Source organism: Chlorocebus sabaeus, chromosome 16 (genome assembly GCF_047675955.1).
Source record: "Chlorocebus sabaeus isolate Y175 chromosome 16, mChlSab1.0.hap1, whole genome shotgun sequence".
Taxonomy (NCBI): Eukaryota; Metazoa; Chordata; class Mammalia; order Primates; family Cercopithecidae; genus Chlorocebus; species Chlorocebus sabaeus.
In genome coordinates, this window is record NC_132919.1 from 25031580 (window position 1) to 25054456 (window position 22877).

Consider the following 22877-nt stretch of genomic DNA (forward strand, 5'->3'; position numbering starts at 1 on the left):
TGTATTATTCTGGGTCCATGGCCTTTAGCCACTGGAAAGATCAGGATAGGAAGAGCTTCTAGGGACCCCAGAGCTTGACCTAGGAGGCAAGAGATGTGATCTGATGAAAACCAGGTAAGATCAGTGATATGCTACAATGAGATGTGACAATGGATTATTACGATACTACCAAAGGTTTTTAAATTTCCTTGTGAAGTTTCTTGTAGAAGAAAAGTTAAGCAGATAGCAAGGATACTATAGCAAGAGATGCACTGCAGGTTGCCGTCCTTTTAACCTTTCACAATGCATTGAATAAAGGGCTCCTGAATTTGGTCAAGACTCCATGCTGTGGTTTTAGCTACAGGTTAAGAAACCCAGTGTGAACAGTAAGGGGTACTACTTTGCAAAAATGCAGCCTCCCATGATGTATAAAATTTGCTGTTAAAAGATGATTTTAATAACTACGCAAATGGTATCATTACACTGAGCAGGAAGTAGATGACAGTGACCTAGCTTTATTCATGTTAGAAATAATGCACTTTACAACATCATTTTAGTCATAAGGCTGCTGCTTCACTTACCACTTCTGTTGATGTTTCTGCATGTTCAGAAGTAACAAGTTCTTGAAGAGATGTCTCCGTATAGCCCATTTTTCCACAATAGGGACAAGTAAAAGACTGTGGCTGCTCTACAGAGAAAGCTTCCCCACCATAGTATAAATCTGAAAAATAAAGTAGAATTGCATTGAGGAATATTAGTCTTTAAACACATAAAAATGTAATAAAGAAAGCGTGGGCCAGGAGCAGTGGTTCCTGCCTGTAATCCCAGCACGTTGGAAGGACAAGGCAGGTGTATCACTTGAGGTCAGAAGTTCGAGACCAGCCTGGCCAACATGGTAAAACCTCGTGTCTACTAAAAATACAAAACTTAGCCAGGCATGGTGGCAGATGCCTGTAATCTCAACTGGTCTGGAGGCTGAGCCAGGAGAATTGCTTGAACTTGGAAGGCGGAGGTTGCAGTGAGCCAAGATCGTGCCATTGCACGCCAAAAGAAAGTGTGCCTAAAATATTCGACAACCTCACGTGGTCAAGGAATGCTTAGGTACCTATTTACATTTGTAATATCCTTATTCCCATGAGGACTCCATGTTATTCCTCCAAAATTCCTTCCCCAGATAGCTACTATATATATAGCCTTAAGAGAGAACGAAGCAAACAACTCCATCCTCCTTCACTTATTTGAAACATTGGTCATTTTACATCTGGCTCTAATTTTATCGTAATTTATTTTTTCCTTATCTGTATACACTGTGGCAACACTGATATCAACAGAAAAAATCAGAAGGGTCTACCAAGAAACAAGGAGAAATGTGCTCAGAGGGAAAGACAGATAACCATGATCAATACGAGAACTGCCAGACGTAGTTAGCTGTCTATAGAACACGCTGCTCTCAGAACATGGAGGATAATGCTAACTTAAGATACTACCAACAACATGAAAAAGGTTTTTTTTGAGACAAGGTCTTACTCTGTCGCCCAGGCTGGAGCACAGTGGCATGATCACAGCTCACTGCAGACTCAGTATCTGGGCTCAAACGATCCTCCTGCCTCAGCCTCCGACATAACTGAACTACAGGTGTGTGCCATCACGCCTGGTTAATTAAAAAAAATTTTTTTTTCATAGAGATGGGGTCCCACCATGTTGCCTAGGCTGGTTTTGAACTCCCAGGCCTCCCACCTCCGCCTCCCAAAGTGCTGGGACTACAGGCATGAGCCACCATGCCTGGCCTGTCACAAGATATTTTGCCCAACTGGTTTACTGGAAAACTAACCAGTAGTCTGTGGGAATAATTTGTTCACCTCATAAGTTTATCTCAAGGAATAAGTCTATTTTTTCCATTAGGTAATTGCTATGGTTTGAATATAGTTTGTCCCCGCCAAAGCTCATGCTGTGGCTTCGTCTCCAATGTGGTGGTGTTGGAAGGTGGTGTCTTTAGGAGATGATAAGGTTGTTAAGAGGTATTAATGCCTTTCTCAGGAGTGAATTCTTGCTCTCTCAGGACTGAATTAGTTCCCTTGAGAGTGAGTTATTTTAAAGTGAGGCTGTCTGTCACTTACAACTGTTTGGTCTCTTTACATACGCCCACTTCCCCTTCTGCTTCTCTGCCATGTTATGACACCGCTGAGCCCTCACCCGAAGTCCACCAGATGCAGATGAACCATCTTGGCCCCGTTAGCCTCCAGAATTGTGAGCTAAATAGACCCCTTTCCTTTAGAAATTATCTAATTTCAAGGATTTTCTTATACTAAGAGAAAACAGAGAGACAGAAACATCAAGTAAGATGGAAGTATATTCAGTATGTTATGCCACCACAAGGAATTATTTAATTATTTAGTATAAAACAAACACCAAATTTAAGAGAGCTTTTGTAAGAAAAGAAAATGGAAGAAAGTGTTCATTACATGACAGATTTGTTCATATTCATTTTTAGGGAGATTTAAATGATCATAAAAGTTTTAGGTATTATGTATATATTGACCATTTATTAGATGTACAAGACTTGGCAGGTGGATTTGGAGTAAGTGGGGATAAATACATTAAGAAGAACAGAACTTCCTCATCTGATAAAGGGCATCTACCAGAAACTCAGCAAACATCATTTACTGGTGAAAGACTGGATGCTTTCCCCTAAGGTCAGAACAAGACAAGTGTGTCCACTCTTGCCACTTCTATTTAGTATTTTACTGGAGGATCTATCCAGAGTAAATGATAGGTATCCAGATAGGAAGAAGTAAAATGATTTTTATTTGCAGATGACATGACCTTGTGTACAGAAAGTCCTAAGGAATCCACTAAAAAAAAACTTCTTGGCACCGGGTGCTGTGGCTCATGCCTATAATCGTAGCACTTTGGGAGACGAAGCAGGTGAATCACTTCAGGTCAGGAGTTCGAGACCAGCCTGGCCAACTAGGAAAACCCCATCTCTATTGAAAATACAAAAATTAGGCTGGGCGTGGGGGCTCATGTCTGTAATCCCAGCACTTTGGGAGACCAAGGCGGCGGATCACCTGAGGTCGGGAGCTCATGACCAGCCTGGCCAACATGGTGAAACCCCGTCTCTACTAAAAATACAAAAATTAGCTGGGCGTGGTGGCGCACACCTGAAGTCTCAGCTACTCAGGAGGCTGAGGCAGGAAAATCACTTGAACCCAGGAGGTGGAGGTTGCAGTGAGCTGAGATCGCGACACTACACTCCAGCCTGGGGGACAAGAGTGAAACTCTGTCTCAAAATAAAATAAAGTAAAAATACAAAAATTAGCCAGACATCGTGGTGCATGCCTGTGATCTCAGCTACTTAGGAGGCTGAGGCAGGAGAATCGCTTGAATCCAGGAGGTGGAAGTTGCAGTGAGCCGAGATGGCACCACTGCACTCCAGCCTGGGCAACAGAGGGAGACTCCGTCTCAAAGAAAACAAACAAACAAACAAACAAACAAAACCCTCTTGGAACGAATAAAGAAGTTCAGCAGCACTGTGGGATACGAGATCTATATGAAAAAAATCAATTGTTTGTCTATATGGTTACAATGACCAATTCAAAAATAAAATTAAAAAAACAGCCGAGCATGGTGGCTCATGCCTGTCATCCCAATGCTTTTGGAGGTGGAGGCAGGAACCACTTGAGCCCAGGAGTTTGAGACAAGCCTTTGCAACGTAACAAGGCTTCACCTCTACAAAAAATTAAAAATTCAGTCTGTTGTGGTGGCATGTGCATGTGATCCCAGCTACTCGGAAGGCTGAGATGGGAAGATCACTGGAGCCTGAGAGATTGAGGCTGCAATGAGCCATGATGGCACCACTGCACTCCAGCCTGGGTGACACAATGAGAACCCATTTCAAAATAAATACATAAGCTAAAATATCCATTTAAGACAGTAAAAGAATACAGATGCTCCTTGACTTACAATGGGGTTATATCCTAAAACTTGATGAACCTATTTTAAGTTGAAAATGTATTTAATACACCTAACCTACCAAATGTCATAGTTTAGCCTAGTCTACATTAAATGTGCTCAGAACACTCATGTAAGCCTACAGTTGGGCAAAATCACCTAAAATGAAGCCTATTTTATGAATTTATTGAAGACTGCACTGAAAATGAAAACAGCATGGTTGTATGTATTTAAAGTTCTGTTTCTACTGAACATATATTGCTTTTGCACTACTATAAGATAAAAAAATCATAAGCTGAACCATCATAAACTGGGGACCATCTATTCTTAGGAATAAATTCAATGGAAGTGCAAAACTCATACTGTGATAACTGCAGAAGTGTGTCAAAAGAAATTAAAGACCTACATAAATGGAAACATATCCCATGTTCATGGATCAGCAGATTTAGTATTATTAAGATGGCAATACTCTCCAAACTAATCTACAGATTCGACATAATTCCATTCAAAATCCTAGTTGGCTTCTTTGCAGAAACTGACAAGCTGAATCTAAAATACAGAAATGAAAGAGACACAAAATACCCAAAATAATCTTGAAAAAGAACAAAGGTGGAAGACTTAGTCTTCTTGATTTCAAAGCTTACTATGAAGCTACAGAAATCAAGACAGTGTAGTACTGGCATAAAGACAGACATATAGGCTTGGCACAGTGGCTCACGCCTGTAATCTCAGCACTTTGGGAGGCTGAGGTGGGCAGATCACATTGAGCTCAGGAGTTTGACACCAGCCTGGGCAATGTGGCGAAACCCCATTTCCACAAAAAATTAAAAAATCAGCTAGGCGTGGTGGCTTCCACCTGTGATCCCAATTACTTGGAAGGCTGAGGGTGGAGAATTGCCTGAGCCTGGGAAGCAGAGGATGCAGTGAGCCAAGATCACACCACTGCACTCCAGCCTGGGTGACAGAGTGAGACTCTGTGTCAAAATACAGACAAAAACACCAGGCATATAGATCAATGGAATAGACTGAGAGTCTAGAAATAAACCCTCATTTACAGTCAACCTATCTTTAACAAGAGTGCCAAGACAATGCATTCGATAAAGAATAGTCTTTCCAACAAAAGATATTGGGACAACTGAATATTCACATGCAAAAGAATAAAGTTGGCGCTTTACCTCATTCCATATATAAAAATTAATTCTAAATGGGTCATATATCTAAATATAAGAGCTAAAACTATAAAACTCTTAGAACAACACATAGGTTTAAATCTTCATGACTTTGAATTAGGCAGTGATTTTCTAGAGACAGCACCAAATGCACAACAAATGAAAAACTACATAAATGGGACATTATCAGAAATAGAACTTTTGTGCTTCAAAGCACACCACCAAGAAAGTGATAACACAACCCACAGAATGGGAGAACATTTTTGCAAATCATCTATCAGATAAAAACACTTATCTATGGAATAAAAAATGATTACAATTCAATAACAAAGACATATTATCCAATTAAAAAATGGGCAAAGGATCTAGGTATTTCTTCACAGTAGATATACAAATGGCCCATAAGCACAAGAAAATATGCTCATAATTTATATTTCAGATAAATATAAATCAAAACCACCTGAGATACTACTTTACACCTACTAGGATGGCTGAAATAAAAAGGACAAAGAGTGTGGGGCTAGGTAAGAAATTATAGTATGAAGCCAGGTGTGGTGGCTCATGTCTGTTATCTCAGCACCCTGGGAGGCCCGCAAGTGGATCACCTGAGATCAGGAGTTCAAGACCAGCCTGGCCAACATGGTGAAACCCTGTCTCTACCAAAAATACAAAAATTTTCTGGGCATGGTGGCAGGCACCTGTAATCCCAGCTACTCAGGAGGCTGAGGCATGAGAATCGCTTGAACCCAGGAGGTGAAGGTTGCAGTAAGCCGAGATAGCGCCATTGCACTCCAGCCTAGGCGAGAAGAGTGAAACTTTGTCTCAAAAAATAAATAAATTTTTAAAAAGTATAGCATGAAACATTTATATATTTTCTTACAATGTCTTCTAATCAACTGTGGAAACAATCTTTCTTTTTTTTTTTTTTTTTTGAGATAGCGTCTTGCTTTATTGCCCAGGCTGGAGTGTAGTGGCACAATCAGGGTTCACTGCAGCCTCGATCACCTGGGCTCAAGTGATCCTCCCATCGCAGCCTCCCATGTAGCTAGTGTGCCACTACATCCAGCTAATTTATTGTATTTTTGAGGGGCGGGTGCAGAGACAGAGTTTTCGCCACGTTGCCCAGGCTCGTCTCAAACTCCTGGACTCAAGTGATCTGCCCATCTAAGCCTCCCAAAGTGTTGGGATTACAGGTGTGAGCCACCACACCCAGCCAACAATCTGCTTTCTGGTCATTACAAAAGGTATTACTGCCAGGCATGGTGGCTCACATCTATAATCCCAGCACTTTGGGAAGCCAAGGCAGGTGGATAACTTGAGGTCAGGAGTTCAAGACCAGCCTGGCCAACAAGGTGAAACTTCACCTCTACTAAAAATACAAAACAATTAGCTGGGCACGGTGGCACACACCTGTAGTCTGAGCTGCTCAAGAGGCTGAGGCACGAGAATTGCTTGAACCCAGGAGGCAGATGTTGCATTGAGCTGAGATCTGGCCACTGTATTTCAGCCTAGGTGACAAAGTGAGACTCTGACTTTAAAAAAAAAAAAAAAAGCTATTATTTGTGTGTTAATAGCAAGAACAAAAGACAGACCATATTTCTTCTTTACTGAAGCACTCTTCTATTTCATACCTTGTCAGTGGTGTGTATTTCTGAATGGTTTTTTTAAACAAGTAAACTATGATTAAGACGAACAGACAGAATTACTTGGTATATAAAAGTAAGGCTGGGTGCAGTGGCTTATGCCTGTAATCCTAGCACTTTGGAGGCCGAGGCAGGTGGATCATGAGGTTAGGAGTTCAAGACCAGCGTGGCTAACATGGTGAAACCCCATCTCTATTAAAGATACAAAAAATTGGCCGGGCGCGGTGGCTCAAGCCTGTAATCCCAGCACTTTGGGAGGCCGAGACGGGCGGATCACGAGGTCAGGAGATCGAGACCATCCTGGCTAACACGGTGAAACCCCGTCTCTACTAAAAAAAAAAATACAAAAAACTAGCCGGGTGAGGTGGCGGGCGCCTGTAGTCCCAGCTACTCGGGAGGCTGAGGCAGGAGAATGGCGTGAACCCGGGAGGCGGAGCTTGCAGTGAGCTGAGATCCGGCCACTGCACTCCAGCCTGGGCGACAGAGCGAGACTCGTCTCCAAAAAAAAAAAAAAAAAAAAAAAAGATACAAAAAATTAGCCGGGCAAGGTGGTGCACGCCTATAATCCTAGGTCCTCGGGAGGCTGAGGCAGGAGAATCGCTTGAACCTGGGAGGTGGACGTTGCAGTGAGCTGAGGTAGCGCCATTGCACTCCAGCCTAGGCGACAAAGCAAGACTTCATCTCAAAAAAAAAAGCCGGGCATGGTGGCTCACGCCTGTAATCCCAGCACTTTGAGAGGTTGAGGCAGGTGGACTGCCTAAGGCCAGAAGTTCGAGACCAGTCTGTTTAACATGGTGAAACTCTGTCTCTACTAAAATACAAACAAATTAGCCAGGCGTGGTGGTGTGCGCCTGTAATCCCAGCTACTTGGGTGGCTGAGGCAGGGGAATTGCTTGAACCAGGGAGGTGGAGGTTGCAGTGAGCCAAGGTTGCGCCACTGTATTCCAGCCAGGGTGACAGAGTGAGACTCCATCTCCCAAAAAAAAAAAGTAAGATTTATTTCATGTTTAATGAATCTGGGGCCTCATGGTATTCTGCTGGGGAGTTTTAGAACACTTCGCCTTTCCTTCTTCACACGTGCATACAATTCTAAATGATGTAATTCATTAAATTTTTAATTACTTACCAAAATCTACCCTTGTTAATATGCACTGCATTGGGTGGTCAGTTGTATGCCTTGTTGTTGTTGCACCACTTTCATAACAAGATGCACAAAGATCGTAATCGTAGCAAATTAAGCACTTATTATCTGCGACCTTGAAAATTTCCTTTTAAACATGCATCACAGCTGACACCTATAAAAAAAAGAAATATCTTTCGTTACCAGTTATAAAGGCCACTCTTGATTTCATTTTTATGAATGTGTCAGGTGCTCATTTATTCCTACATATCCTTTCCAAAATGACTAGAAATGACTTAGTAAAATGATATGGGAATTTTTAGCCATGTGCTGGATTCATTTATATACTCCAGATTTATATACTGGAGATTTATATACTCCAGATGAAAATAATTTAAAATGACTGATACAGGCTGGGTGCGGTGGCTCACGCCTGTAATCCCAGTACTTTGGCTGGCCAAGGCGGGTGGATCACTTGGGGTCAGAATTCCAAGACCAGCCGTGGTCAACATGTTGAAACCCCGTCTCTACTAAAAATGCAAAAATTAGCTGGGTTTGCTGGCGGGTGCCTGTAATCCCAACTACTTGGGAGGCTGAGGCACAAGAATTGCTTAAACCCAGGAGGTGGGGTTGCAGTGAGCTGAGATCGCGCCACTGCACTCCAGCCTGGGCAACAGAGCAAGACTTTGTATCCAAAACAAAAAGCGAAAACCAAAACCAAAACTAAAAACAAACAAAAAACCCCTTAAAATTAAATAAAGTAAAATGACTGACACAATGTAATCACCCTTTTTCCCCCTTAAAAAATGCCTTGATATAGGCTAGGCATGGTGGCTCAGGCCTATAATTCCAGGACTTTGGGAGGCCGAGGTGGGCGGATCACGAGGTCAGGAGATGGAGACCATCCTGGATAACACGGTGAAACCCCATCTCTACTAAAATATATATATATATAAAAAAGTAGCCGGGCTTGGTGGCAAACACCTGTAATCCTAGCTACTCCAGAGGTTGAGGGAGGAGAATTGCTTGAACCCAGGAGGCGGAGGTTGCAGTGAGCCGAGACCAAACCACTGCACTCCAGCCTGGGCGACAGAGTGAGACTGCACCTCAAAAAAAAAAAAAAAAAAAAAAAAAGCCTTGATAAGCCAGCAAGAAGGTAAAAACCAAGATGAAGAGGGACTGGTGACTGACTGGAAGCACTAAAGAGGGCTTTTCACAATGAGGGTATTTGCCAAAGCAGGTAAAAATCTAAGTTTAAGTTCCACAGCATTACAGGACAAAGGCCTACTGAAGGTAGGATAATTAACAGAAGATTCCTCATAAAACCAAGCTCCTAATATACTCTCACAATGCATGGGTGGGCTAGAAATCCTCCCTAGGGGATTACAAAAATTACCCTAGTGAAAGCCCCCTGCCCTGGGGGCACAAAATAACAACCAAAAGCCATAACCACAAACCAGTCCTCATGGGTTGATAGTCCAAATTCTATCAAATGGTTCCAAAGACCTTGGGTCAAGAATTTTAAGTGGTATTAAATTAAAATTGACAGCAAGCATCTGGCATATATTAACATCCAAGGAATAAGTTCATAATTTAAATCATAAAATACAAAAAAGCAAAGCACCATCAGAAAGGACTAGCAGGAGCAGCAGAATCAGTCATGAGTTCGTATCAGAACTGGATATCAAATTATTCTTAACCTGTTAAAAGAAATAACTGGGTATTGTGCCTAACACCTGTAATCCCAAGCACTTTGGCAAGGCAAGGCCGAGGGATGGCTTGAGGCCAGGAGTTCAAGACCAGCCTGGGCAACATAGAGAGATCCTGTCTACAAAAACATTTAAAAATGAGCTGGACATTGTGGCCTGTGCCTGTAGCCCTAGTGACCAGAAGCTGGAGGAAAGGGAGAATGGGGAGTCACAGTTTAGCGGGTAGGGAGCTTTGAAGTCTGGGATAATGGAAGAATTCTGGAGATGGACAGTGCTGATGGTTCCAAGAATGTGAATATACTTAATGCTACTGAATTGTACACCTAAAAGGGCTTAAAATAAATTTTATGCTATGTATATTTTACTGTAATAAAAAAATATGCCATTTGCAACAGCATTTTTTAAAAGTGCCTCTGAATAAATCTAACCAAAGATAAGTAGCCTTTTATGAAGCAAATGAGTAAAAATGTATTCAAAGACACTAAAGGACTTTAAAAAATACAGATACCAACTTCATGGACTGGAAGGTTCATAATAAAATGTCAACTGATTTGTAGATTCAATACAATTATAACCAAAATTTAAAAAGAATTTTTTTTGTGGGACACGGTAAGCTGACTCAAACGCTGATACAAGTTACAAAAAGGGCCAAGGACAGTCAAGATGCTCCCAAGAAAAATGAGATAGAGAGACTTGTTTTATATATATATAGAGCTACACTAATAAATAATAAGTAATATAATAACAAATTATAAAGCTATAATAAGAAGGAATGGCACCAGCGTAGAGACAAACTGGACTATGGAATAGAATGGAAAGCCCAGAGACAGAGGTTGAAATCTGTTTTGCAACAGCAAGGTCACTAAAGAACACTGAGAAAAGAAGGGAGTGGACAATAAATAGTGCTGAACAGGTGATTATCTACATGTGGGGAAAACAGAATTAGATCTCTTCCCCATATCCCATACACACAAAAAATCAATTCCACATGGTTTCAAGACAGATTCAAAAGAACAATGAAAAATATCTCTAGAAGACCATATCGAATATTTTTATCAGCCTAAAGTAGAAAACAATTTCTTAAATCTTTCTTTCTCTTTCTCAAACACACACACACACACACTCCAAATCAAAAAGTAAGAGATAAATCCAACTATGTTAAGACTTTTTCTTCGTCTTTTAACAGCCTACACTGATTGAAAATACAAGGCTCAGAAACTGGTGATATGTACATGACAGACAAAAGTTTGGTATTCAGAATGCATTATGAACTCTTACATATCAGTAAGTAAATGATGAACGCTCAATAGAAAAATGGAGAAACCTGTCAAAGGGCACTCAAAGAACAACAAACATAAATGGCCAGTAAACATATGAAAAGACGCTCAGTCTCATTAGTCATCAAAGACGTGCATGATTAACATCCGTGAGCTAGCATTTTACATTTACCAAACTGGTAAGAAACTACAAGTTTCATGATGTCAAGTGTTACTGAAGATAAAGGGCAGCAGAAGTGCTTATATCCTGCTGGTGGGAGTGTACGTCAGCACAACCACTTTGAAAAATTTGTTCATATTTTAGTCAAGTTAAACACATATACCTCCTATGATACCGTAATTTCACTCTTAAATACGTTCCCAGGAGGAATCTTTTGTCTGTGTGCACCTAGAGAATGTAGAAGAATGTTGACGGCAGTTTTTGTAACCGAATTTTAAAAAGGCGATTCAGGGACCAGGCGCGGTAGCTCACGCCTGTAATCCCAGCACTTTGGGAGGCCGAGACGGGTGGATCATGAGTTCAGGAGATCGAGACCATCCTGGCCAACATGGTGAAACCTCGTTTCTACTAAAAATACAAAGAAAAATTAGCTGGGCATGGTGGCGGGTGCCTGTAGTCCCAGCTACTGGGGAGGCTGAGGCAGGAGAAAGGCATGAATCTAGGAGGCAGAACTTGCAGTGAGCCAAGATCACACCACTGCACTCCAGCCTGAGCGAAAAGTGCGAGACTCTGTCTCAAAAAAAAAAAAAAAGAAAAGAAAAAAGAAAAAGACTATTCAGATTCAAAAGCTCAATGGTTCAATATGCACAGAGTGAATTGGAAAAAGAATGAATCAAAGCAACAGGTAAGAACATCTGCCTCAGATGAATGAAAGAAAGTCTCAAAGAATACATATAGTATAAAGTTGAAAACCAGTATCTTGTTTAGGAAATCAAACATGTAGTAAAACTATAAAAGGAAAATGAGGGAATGATAAAATTTTGGTCAGTGGTTCTCTCTGGGGATTAAGGGGATGAGGAGATGAGTGTGTGAAGCTTTTAGGGATCTTGAAATGTAACATTTTTACATCTGGCCAAGAGGATCTGTAGTACCATTCTTCTCCTTTGCATTTATTTTATGAAAATTCTCATATATCCAACCAATATTTTACTTTTAAAAGTTCTTTCCTTCCTTCCTTCCTTCCAAACAAACAAAAAAACAAAAAACAAAAACATAAAGCAAAGCTGGAATCGTTTACAACAACCTTTGGGCTATCAGTTCAAGGTGGAAAACTGGAAAACTAACATAGTTCTGGCAGACTGTAGATTTTTTTTTGAGACAAGGTCTCACTGTCACCCTGCCTGGAATGCAGTTGCATAGTCTCGGCTCACTACAGCCTCGACCTCCTGGGTTTAAGCAATCCTTCTACCTCAGCCTCCTGAGTAGCTGAGACCACTGGTGTGTGCCACCATGCCCGCATAATTTTTGTCAGGATAGTCTCGAACTCCTGGACTCAAGCAATCTGCCTGTGTCAGCCTCCCAAAGTATTAGGATTACAGGCATGAGCCACTGAGACTGGCCTAGGTTGTAGATTCTTAATGTTTGTTGAATGTTTTTATTAAAAAACAAAAAACACCAAAAAAAAAAAAAAAAAAAAAAAAAAAATCAGGCCAGGCACCGTGGCTCACGTCTGTAATCCCAGCACTTTGGGAGGCTGAGACAGGTGGATCACAAGGTCAGGAGTTCAAGATCAGCCTGGCCAACATGGTGAAACCCCATCTCTACTAAAAATACTAAAATTAGCTGGGCGTGGTGGCAGCCACATCCCAGCTACTCGGGAGGCTGAGGCAGGAGAATTGCTTGAACCCGAGAGGCAGAGGTTGCAGTGAGCCAAGATCGCACTATTGCACTCCAGCCTGGGGCACAAGAGTGAGACTTCTTCTAAAACAAAAACAAAAACAACCACCAAAAAAAACGAAACAAAAAAAAAGGAATTCCCTGTTATTACTTAGCCAATAACAATAACCACTTAGACAAATCACTTAATGTTCTCTGCTCAAGCTTTCTTCATCTATGAAGTTTGCTATGAGAATCAAATGAGGAAAAAAAGATATGAAAGTCCTAAATTCTAAAGTGGTAATATTAACTTATTCAGATGCAGTAAGATTTTTTTTTTGAGACAGAGTCTCGCTCTGTCGCCCAGGCTGGAGTGCAGTGGCACGATCTCGGCTCACTGCAAGCTCCGCCTCCCGGGTTCACGCCATTCTCCTGCCTCAGCCTCCCAAGTAGCTGGGACTACAGGCGCCCACCACCATGCCCAGCTAATTTTTGTACTTTTAGTAGAGAGAGGGTTTCATCACATGAAGTCGGAGAAATCTGAAACAGAACAGATACATGGCATACGTAAAACTATCAATTCCTTCACAGGAAGAATGAAGTTGCTTCTGATGAGGTATCAGTACACTGTATTTAAGATATTAAAAAATCAAAGTTCTGGCTGGATGTGGTGGCTCACGCCTGTAATCCCAGAACTTTGGGAGGCCGAGGCGGGTGGATCACCTGAGGTCAGGAGTTCAAGACCAGCCTGGTCAGCATGATGAAACCCCATCTCTACTAAAAATACAAAAATTAGCTGGGAGGTGGAGGTTGCAGTGAGCCAAGATCACGCCACTGCACTCTGGCCTGGGTGACAGAGCAAGACTCCGTTTAAAAAAAAAAATCAAATCAAAGTTCTGAAAAGTATTATAACAGAAACAAGAGTTCAAATATTGTAAAATAATGCCTTGAGAGGCAAAGCTGAATAACCACTAGTTGTCTAGATAGCACTGATATCCATTACATTAAAAAACATTTAGGTTTCATTTACCTTACATTACATATATTCTGCAAAAACTGAGTTAACCAAATAATAACATCTGCAACCCATCACTAAATAATCTAGCTTAGTCACGGCTGGGCACAGAGGCTTACGCCTGTAATCCCAGGGCTTTGGGAAGCCGAAGAGGGCAGATCACCTGAGGTCAGGAGATCCTGACCAGCCTGGCCAACCCGGCGAAACCCCATCTCTACTAAATAAAAAAAAATTAGCCGGGCCTGGTGGTGCGTGCCTGTAATCCCAGTACTGGGGAGGCTGAGGAAAAAGAATCGCTTGAACCCGGGAGGCAGAGGTTGCAGTGAGCTGAGACTCCAGCCTGGTAACAGAGCGGCACTCCGTCTCCAAAAAAAAAAAAAAAAAAAAAAAAAAAAAAAAATCTAGCTTAGTCATACTGTGTCATAAAGAAGTTGAGACATCACTAGTTTGTAAAATGGTAACTTGGACAAGCTACATTATAAGGTTAAGGTGTTATATTTGTAATCCCCCATCCTTTCTCATTGTTTTGTATATTTAGAAGTTCTGGAAAACAAACGAAAGCTATGAACTAAAATTTTAAGGAGAAAAGGATGCCCTCTAGTGGGAACCCCTTTTTTTTTTTTTTTTTTTTTTTGAGACGGAGTCTCCCTCTGTCGCCCAGGCTGGAGTGCAGTGGCCGGATCTCAGTTCACTGCAAGCTCCGCTTCCTGGGTTTACGCCATTCTCCTGCCTCAGCCTCCGGAGTAGCTGGGACTACAGGCGCCCGACACCTCGCCCAGCTAGTTTTTTTTTTGTTTTTGTTTTTGTTTTTTTTAGTAGAGACGGGGTTTCACCGTGTTAGCCAGGATGGTCTCGATCTCCTCACCTCGGGATCCGCCTGTCTCGGCCTCCCAAAGTGCCAGGATTACAGGCTTGAGCCACCGCGCCCTGCCTGGGAATGCATTTTTAAAAAGCCACTGAAATAATGTGTAGTCTTTTCTTTCTTATTTAAAAAAAAAAAAAAAAGGTTTCTAATATTCGTTTACAGCTTTTTAAAGGAGAAAAATCTCAGGTTGGTATACCTTTTACTTTTACAGAAGCCAGGGGAGAGGTATGGAACATACAGTTCCTCACAGTCATCAAAGAAACCAACTCTAACAACGTGATGTAGAACTTCTAGTCTCCGGATCTAAGAGATAATACACTTCTGTTGTCTCAGCCACCCGGTTTGTGGTACTTTGTTGCAGCAAGCCCAAGTAAACGAATGCACATATATTCTATAGTTTGAAGAAAAAATTCCCAGAGAATCATATTTAAAATAGTTAAATTGGGAGGCCGAGACGGGCGGATCACGAGGTCAGGAGATCGAGACCATCCTGGCTAACACGGTGAAACCCCGTCTCTACTAAAAATACAAGAAAATTAGCCGGGCGAGGTGGCGGGCGCCTGTAGTCCCAGCTACTCGGGAGGCTGAGGCAGGAGAATGGCGGGAACCCGGGGGGGGCGGAGCTTGCAGTGAGCCGAGATCGCGCCACTGCACTCCAGCCTGGGGCACAGAGCAAGACTCCGTCTCAAAAAAATAAAATAAAATAAAATAAAATAAAATAGTTAAATTAAGGAAAATAAAACAAACCAAAAAAAGAAAAGTCCCAACTACCTGAAATATTTAATTGTCTAAGGAAACTGACCTAAATAGCTAATACAGTCAACTGCCACTGGCTTTAGTTCTTTAAAAGATAGTACAAAAATAAAAGATGCTTGGCTGGGTGCAGAAGCTCACACCTGCAATCCCAGCACTTTGAGAGGCTGAGGCTGGTGGATCACTTGAGCCCAGGAGTTCAAGACCAGCCTGGGCGACATGGAGAAACCCTGTTTCTACAAAAAGTTAGCCAGGCATGGTGACACGTGTCTGTAGTTGCCGCTATTCCGGAAGCTGAGGTGGGAGAATCACCTGAGCCTGGGGAGGTCAAGGCTGCATTGAACTGTGATCGTGCTACTGCACTCCATCCTGGGTGACAGAGTGAGACCCCGTCTCAAAATAAAATAAAATAAATAAATAATAAAAACAAAGATGCTGGCCGGGCGCGGTGGCTCACCCCTGTAATTCCAGCACTTTGGGAGGCCGAGGCGGGTGGATCACGAGGTCGGGAGATTGAGACCATCCTGGCTAACACGTGAAACCCCGTCTCTACTAAAAATACAAAAAACTAGCCGGGCGAGGTGGTGGGCGCCTGTAGTCCCAGCTACTCCGGAGGCTGAGGCAGGAGAATGGCGTAAACCCAGGAAGCGGAGCTTGCAGTGAACTGAGATCCGGCCACTGCACTCCAGCCTGGGCGACAAAGCGAGACTCCGTCTCAAAACAAACAAACAAACAAACAAACAAACAAACAAAGATGCTGGAGAGGATAAACCAGAGGTCTTTGAACTGCTAATAAAAATAATGTTTCTGTCTGCTCAGATTTTTCTTATTCTAAAAAAATCTCAAGCGATCTTCCTGCCTCAGTCTCGGAAGTAGCTGGGACTTACAGGTACATGGCACCACACCCAGTTTTGTAGAGACGGAGTCTTGTTATGTTGCCCATACTGGTCCTGAACTCCTGGCTTCAAACAATCCTCCCACCTCGGCCCTTTAAAGTTTTGGGATTACAGGCGTGAGCCACTGCACCCAAAGTGCACTTTCAAGTATACTTACCAACAGATGTTTAAAGGGTGGCTCCATCTTTCGAACCAGAAGTTCTTCCTAGTTAATGTGTCTAAAGAATGGATGAGCCTTGGAAAAAAAAACATAAAGAAAAGTTGAGGGGAATAGACTTTGCTGGATTGATAAATTAATCACCTTTTTGAAGTTACAAGTCACAAAATAAGCTAAATTTATAAGCAATTACATAAAAACCTCAGAAATACATAAAACTAGCATTATCTTCCCCACAAAACACCAAAGATGCCAGTCCCTACCTGAACTTCTCCAGCGTCCCCAGGACCAGCTCCCAGACGAGAAGCAGCATTTGTTTTCAGCAGCTTGGAAGTGGTAAAAAAAAATTTTAAAAGCCACTGCACTCCAGCCTGGGGGACAGAGAGGGACTCCATCTCAAAAAAAAAAAAAAAAAAAAAAAAAAATCCTTAAGTCTGACTGTGTCCGGTAACTTTACTTGGTGTACAGATAGTGTACAGATATGGATGAGGGCTGCACATGGCTGACTGACTTGAAAACCCATGTCGGGCCGGGTGTGGTGGTTCACACTTGCAATCCCAGCACTTTGGGAGACAGAGGGGGGTGGATCATGAGGTCAGGAGTTCAAGGGCAGCCTGGCCAAGATGATGAAACCCAGTCCCTACTAAAAATACTAAAATTAACTGGGTGTGGTGGCGGACACCTGTAATCCTACCCACTTGGGAGGCTGAGGCAGTGAATTGCTTGAACCCAGGAGGTGGAAGTTGCAGTGAGCTGAGATGGCGCCACTGTACTCCAGCCTGGGGGACACAGCAAGACTGTCCTCAAAAAAAAAAAAAAAAAAAAAAAAAAAATCGTGGGCTGCATGTGCACAGCCTGGGGCTGCTTTCCACAGGCCTAGATAGTGATTCTCTTCAAGGAGGCCTTTACTAACCACAGGAAACCGAGCATCTGACTGTGTCCTTGGCAGACAGTGCAGGTAGCCTGTAGAATGTTGGCTCCTCTGTCTATAGAAACCATCAGTTCCCTGCTCGCTCTCATTCATACATACTTTTTGAGTTCCCAGTAGGTACGAAGCTTTGTCTAAGCATTATTTGCCAACTGTGATTTTTACAGACTTCCCCTGTAAGAATTTTCTAAAAGAGCCTTTCTCCCTTACACAATTGAAATGTTTTCAAAGGTCATCAAGCCTGTTGCCTTTGGTCGATGACGTGACCAATCAGATCTGGTGAGTGAGCTGCTACCTTAAATCTACCAAATGAGACTGAGAGCGTTTGGAGTCTGCCTCACACATAAGACATCCATATTCATTTAATAGACCCTAAGGGCTGAGAGCCTTTGAGCAAATGAGCGCCAGTGGGCTGGCTTTGGGACCCCGGGACGTGCCATCCTCAGGCCACAGACACACCAGTCTTAGGTCAGGTCCCAGCCTCTAGGTGGGGTCCTGACACAGGCAGGCAGCCACCCCCAAGCCACAACTGTGGTTCTCACTTTGGAATCTTATCAAGCTGCCAAAGTTACAGCAACCTGGGGTCAGTTCCAGTAGGGAGTGCTGCCCCTCCCAGGGACATCGTGTTGCCCTCACCCACCACTACCCAGGCCAGCTGCCTCCTCTGCCTCACCGACCACCTGCCCAGTCCCCACATCCCTGGTTCAGCCCCCTCCCCATGCATCAGGCTCTTACCTTCACCTCCCGAGCAGTGGCAGGAGGCAGCTCTGTCTCACTGTAAGGCAACCCAGGCAGAACTGAGGACCTGCACAGGGCCTGGAGCTCCCCGAGACTGGGACCCAACCCCCAGATAGGACAGGCTATATCCCTATCTAGCTCAAGGCTCAGTCCAGAAAAAGACACAGGGAAGGGAGGACAAGAGCCTTCCTGTGGGGCTGACTCCCAGGAGGGGCAGGACCTGGGAGACGAAGGAGTGTGGGGCCTGCCTGGCCGGGGTTACTGGGGCTCCTGGTGTGGGGGGCGGTCAGGCTGCACAATGGGGCTGCCTGTCCTGGACTGGAGGTGGTGCTTTCTGCTGGAGCTGAGAAAGGTCAGCCTTGAGATGGGATGGGGGCCGCCCAGAGTGGGCAACTGGGCCCTGACAGGAGTCCCTCAGGGAGAGACCACATCACACTACCAGGGTCAAGGGAGCCTGCCCTGAAACCTGCCCGGTGTACTCCTGGTGTACCAGGGGCCCATCCCACTTGACAGCCCCAAGGCCCTTTCAGGTTCTGACTCCCAGCATCCACCTGCCTCTCCCTGCACCTGACCCCACACACCCTGCGTTTCAGAAGTGGCATGGCTCATCAGCTCGCTCCCACCCTACCTCCCCCGGGATCCTCTGTCTCTCCATCCTATGAACCCTAAGGGATGGACTCCTGGCTGGGCTCCTCTTACATGGCCCCAGGTCCTTTCCCAGCACCAGACCCAGGACCTCTAGCCACAAGCCCTGCTGCCTCCCTGGCCTCACCATGAAATACCCAGAACGGGGCCCTACCCATCCTCTCCCCCATTCTCCTAGGGCCACCACTCCCATCATTCCCACGCCTTTCCCCCTTCCCCATGGGGACAGTGAGGGCAGTAGCTCTAGGGAAATGAGGGAGGACAGGGGCAGGTGGGCCCTCAGAGACCTCCTGGACAATAGCCCTGAGGCTAGGCCAGGCGTCCCCTCACCCTGTAGCCACCACCCTTGGATTTCACTGGGGTTGTTTCCAAGTAGACATGGCCAGATCCTCAGGCTGCCCTGCTCCTCTTGTGCTGACTTGGGGACAGAACTGCTGAGAGTCCAGGGGCCTGACCTAGCCCAGTCTCCATTCCCACCTGCTCCCTAGATGGTCCCCGCACCTCTAGCCTAACAACAACCTCGGGCTGGACCTGAAGGTGAGCTAGGGAGGAGTTCTGACCCTGGAAAGGAGGTTGGCCTGACCTGGCGAGGCAGTCCTGCCTCAGAAAGGCCTTTCTGAAAGCAAACCCATCCCTGAGCTGAGACAGGTGCTTCAGGGGTGAGGGGAGCACAGAAGACTCACTGCACAATCCCAAAGCGATCAATGTTGTTGTAGATTCCAACAGGCTCAGGCCCCATGTCCTCTAGCAGCCCAGCTCGGTGTCCCTGTAACCCAGAGGGAGGCTTGGTGAGGGGTCCAGGGCAAAGGGTGCAAGGGCCTGGGGGTAGTGGCCACCCGTGCCCACTCTGTGCTCCTAGGGAGCCCAGGACCCTTTTACCAGGGTGCACTGGAAAAGGCCTCCCTCCAAGGAGCAGACCAACCTGTACCTTCTCATAGTTCATGATGATATCCTCTCGCTCCTGTGCCCGCAAACTATCTGCATCCTCTATGATTACCATCCTGTGTACTTGACAGCTTCGGAGAACACCTGAACCGTTCCCGCCAGGCTCCCAGATGCTAGCTGGCTGCGTAACCCCCATTCTACCACCGCCCCCGGGTAAAAAGGCGCCAGACCTAGTGTCCCACACCTGCATGAGTCTCTGGAGTCTCCAGTCCCAAGCAGGGGTGGGCATCATCCCAAGGACTTGAGGACAGTGGGACCTGGACAGAGAATCCCGTCGTCCCCAATTGCCATGAAATGGGGACACACCTGCCCCAGCAGGTTGAATAGTGTCCACCTGCCAAGGGTGAAGGGCCCATGATGGGCTAGTCCAGGGATGTGGAGGGAGACTGAGGTCAGCGACCAGAGGTCGCTGTACAATCGGCCTCCTGGGATGCTCAGGGACCACAGAGATGTCCAGTTTCCCACAGGGAACAATATCTCTCCTGACTGCTCTGTTCTACTCCACTCATCACTTTGGCTCCCGTGGCCGTTGAGTCTGAACAGTGAAGCCACTTTAGGAATAATGCCAGTTGAGCAGGAGGGTGTTCGGTTTAGGGGATGAAAATGATCTATTGTGCTAGGGGAAACCTTCACCTGGGGAGGGACTGGACTCCACCATTCTGAGCTGTCCCTACAGGAGGGGCTTCATTTTCCCAGGTTGCTGAGGAAGGACAGTGGGTCCTTGGTCCCAGAGAACACCTGGATGGACCGTCCCTCCTGGGAACACTTGGGGCAAAAGGAGGGCGAGGCCTCGAAAGGACCAGACAGAGCAAGAAATACGTGGAGAGAACCTCAGTGCCTGGACCCCTTTGAACAGAAGGGAAGATGGTCTCCCCCCAGCCAGCCCTCCAGGGCTCCTTCATTTTCCACAGCTACCCAAGGACAGAAGGTTCCCCAGGACAAGGGACCATGTGTGTTCAGTGAGGCCCACAGCTACCATCAGGACCCAGCTTAGGGCACAGAGGTGTTCTGAGGACCCTCCTATTCCCCCCACCCACAGTGGATCTATCCCAGTGGCTCTGCCAGGGCCAGGCTCTGCCCCATCGGGATGGGAAACCTGGGAAGACTTGGGATCTAGGGCAGGGAGGTCACGGGGTTCAGGCCTGAATTCCAGCACAGCGTACAGCAAGGCTGAGAGCAAAACCCAGGGTCCAGTCTGGATTCCTAGGCCGGTAACCGCCTCTCTGACCCCAGATGTCTCACCTGTCGAATGGGTACACTAGGGAACAGCATTCACTCTATGAAGCCACCATGAGGACGAAAGAGCCAATCGTCTACACTGGCAGTGTAGAACAGGCGCCTGGTGAGTGCTCTGGGATGACCCTCCTCGGTAGCTGCCCAGAGGCCAACACCGCCCACACCATAGCCACTGTCCCCAAGTCAGCCTGGAGGGAAGAGAGCAGGTCGCACTCACCTGATTCTGATGAATCACTTGGCCTACGTTATGCCTTTCAGGTAGAAAACCTTTGAGTCCACAAAACTGTTCCCAGATACCACTGTGCGTGTGTAGCTGATACCACTGTGCGTGTGTAACTGCCATAGAACACAGAGGCAGGCCGGAGAGCAGATTGGTGCTAAGCACCAGTGACATTCTGAGGTCATGGCACGCATCACAGTGGGGCCTTGCCCAGGTCAGCAGGGCCCAGAGTCAGGGTCCTCCGCTGCCTGAGGCAGCCACATGCCTGCCTGCAATGTGTTTGTGTGCATGTGTGCACACCTGTACATGGGTAAACACATCTGTGCACGTGTGTGTGCCTTTTCTGGCCAGGCCTGGCTGTCCCATTCATGTGTGCACCCAGTTCCTCATCACTGTCATCCCCGAGGCCCAGGACCAGTATCAGAGCATCCACGGGTGTTCCCTAACCTCAGCCCTCCTCGCCCAGGGTGGTGTGGGATACACATAAGGATGGAGGGAAGTGACCACTACTGTTGAATCTCAGAATACAAATGCTACTACTATTACTTAATGGTATTTTCGTGTCTCTAATCGTATCTTTTTTAAAAATTTCTGATATTTTAACTGGGTATTTCTCACCATGACCCTTGAATGTTCTAAATAGAGGATCCTGTGGGGAAAGTGCCAGGCACACAGTAGGGCCTCACTCCATTCCAGACATGTTATCTAAAATCTGGTTCTTCTGTCCTTCGTGCCAGTGCCTAGGCGATGCCAAATTCCAGGGTCCAGAAAGAGCTTGGGATACAATGAAGCTTCAAGGGGTGAACTTTGACCTGGACTGAGTCTGCCTGTGCCACTCAAACGGAGTCTCAAGTCCCAAGATAGGGCGTCCAGATGTCTCAATGAAGGGACCTCTGATCGACACCCGCTCCCCTGTACTCATTAGCAAGCTCATCCACCCTACTCTCAAAGCACACTTGTCCATCATATCTGGGAGCTCTGCATCTGTGGATTCAGCAACAGCAGATGGAAAATATTCAGAAAATAAATTGGATGGTTATGTCTCTACTGAACATGTGCAGACTTTCTTCTTGTCATCATTCCCTAAAGAATACAGTATCACAACCATTTATGTAGCATCTGAATTGTATTACATATCATAAATGATCTAGTAATGGTCTAATGTCTACTGGAGGATGTGCATAGCTTTTATGTAAATACTAGGCCATGTTATATCAGGGACTTGAGCATCCATGGATTTTGGTATCCCCGGGACCCTAGAACAAATCCTCCATGGATACCAAGGGACAATTGTATAAACTCACTCAGGAAGGCTGCTCATTGGAGGAAGGGCCCAGTTCAGTACAGACAGGGACATCATCCCTGGACTACTGTCCATCCATCCATCCATCCATTCATCCATTGGCACCACCCTCTAGTGCTGTCCCAGTGACAGCTCTAGTAAGTGGAGACATTTAAAAAGACCAGCTCACGTTGTCCAGCTTTGAGGTCTTGGAAGAAGTTGCACCAGTGTGAGAATAGGGGATCTGTTTCCTCCAGGATCCAAAGAGCATATCAGGCCCCCTTGGGGTGAGGAAAGGAGCGCGGCCTCTCCAGCAGCCACACAGGCTGCAGTAGGATGGGGCTGGGGCTGGCCCTGTTTATCACTTGGCCCTCATCAGGGGAACAGAAAGACCAGGGGGCATAGGAGGAGCATGGGGCAGCTGGTTGCCTAAGCAGAAGGCACCTCAGGGAAGGGGTTTTAGTTTGTTTTCACACTGCTGTAAAGAAATACTTGAGGCCGGGCGTGGTGGTTCACACCTGTAATCTCAGTAC

The 22877-nt window shown here is 45.3% G+C and overlaps 2 long non-coding RNA genes across 2 annotated transcripts in view; both read right to left on the bottom strand.

Moving 5' to 3' along the window:
• Positions 1 to 639: 639 nt before the first annotated feature.
• Positions 640 to 8024, bottom strand: LOC140708756 (uncharacterized). Its single transcript, XR_012088968.1, has 2 exons — positions 7869 to 8024; positions 640 to 700 (listed from the first exon to the last, which is right to left on the bottom strand). It is a non-coding gene; the product is annotated as an uncharacterized lncRNA (long non-coding RNA).
• Positions 8025 to 16361: 8337 nt separating this feature from the next.
• The window catches only part of LOC140708757 (uncharacterized), a 29146-nt gene continuing 22630 nt past the window's right edge, over positions 16362 to 22877 (bottom strand). Inside the window, exons 2-3 of the long non-coding RNA XR_012088969.1 lie at positions 16614 to 16676; positions 16362 to 16428 (exon numbers count right to left, since the gene is read on the bottom strand). This is a non-coding gene — a long non-coding RNA (uncharacterized lncRNA). The remainder of the gene's footprint in view (positions 16429 to 16613; positions 16677 to 22877) is intronic.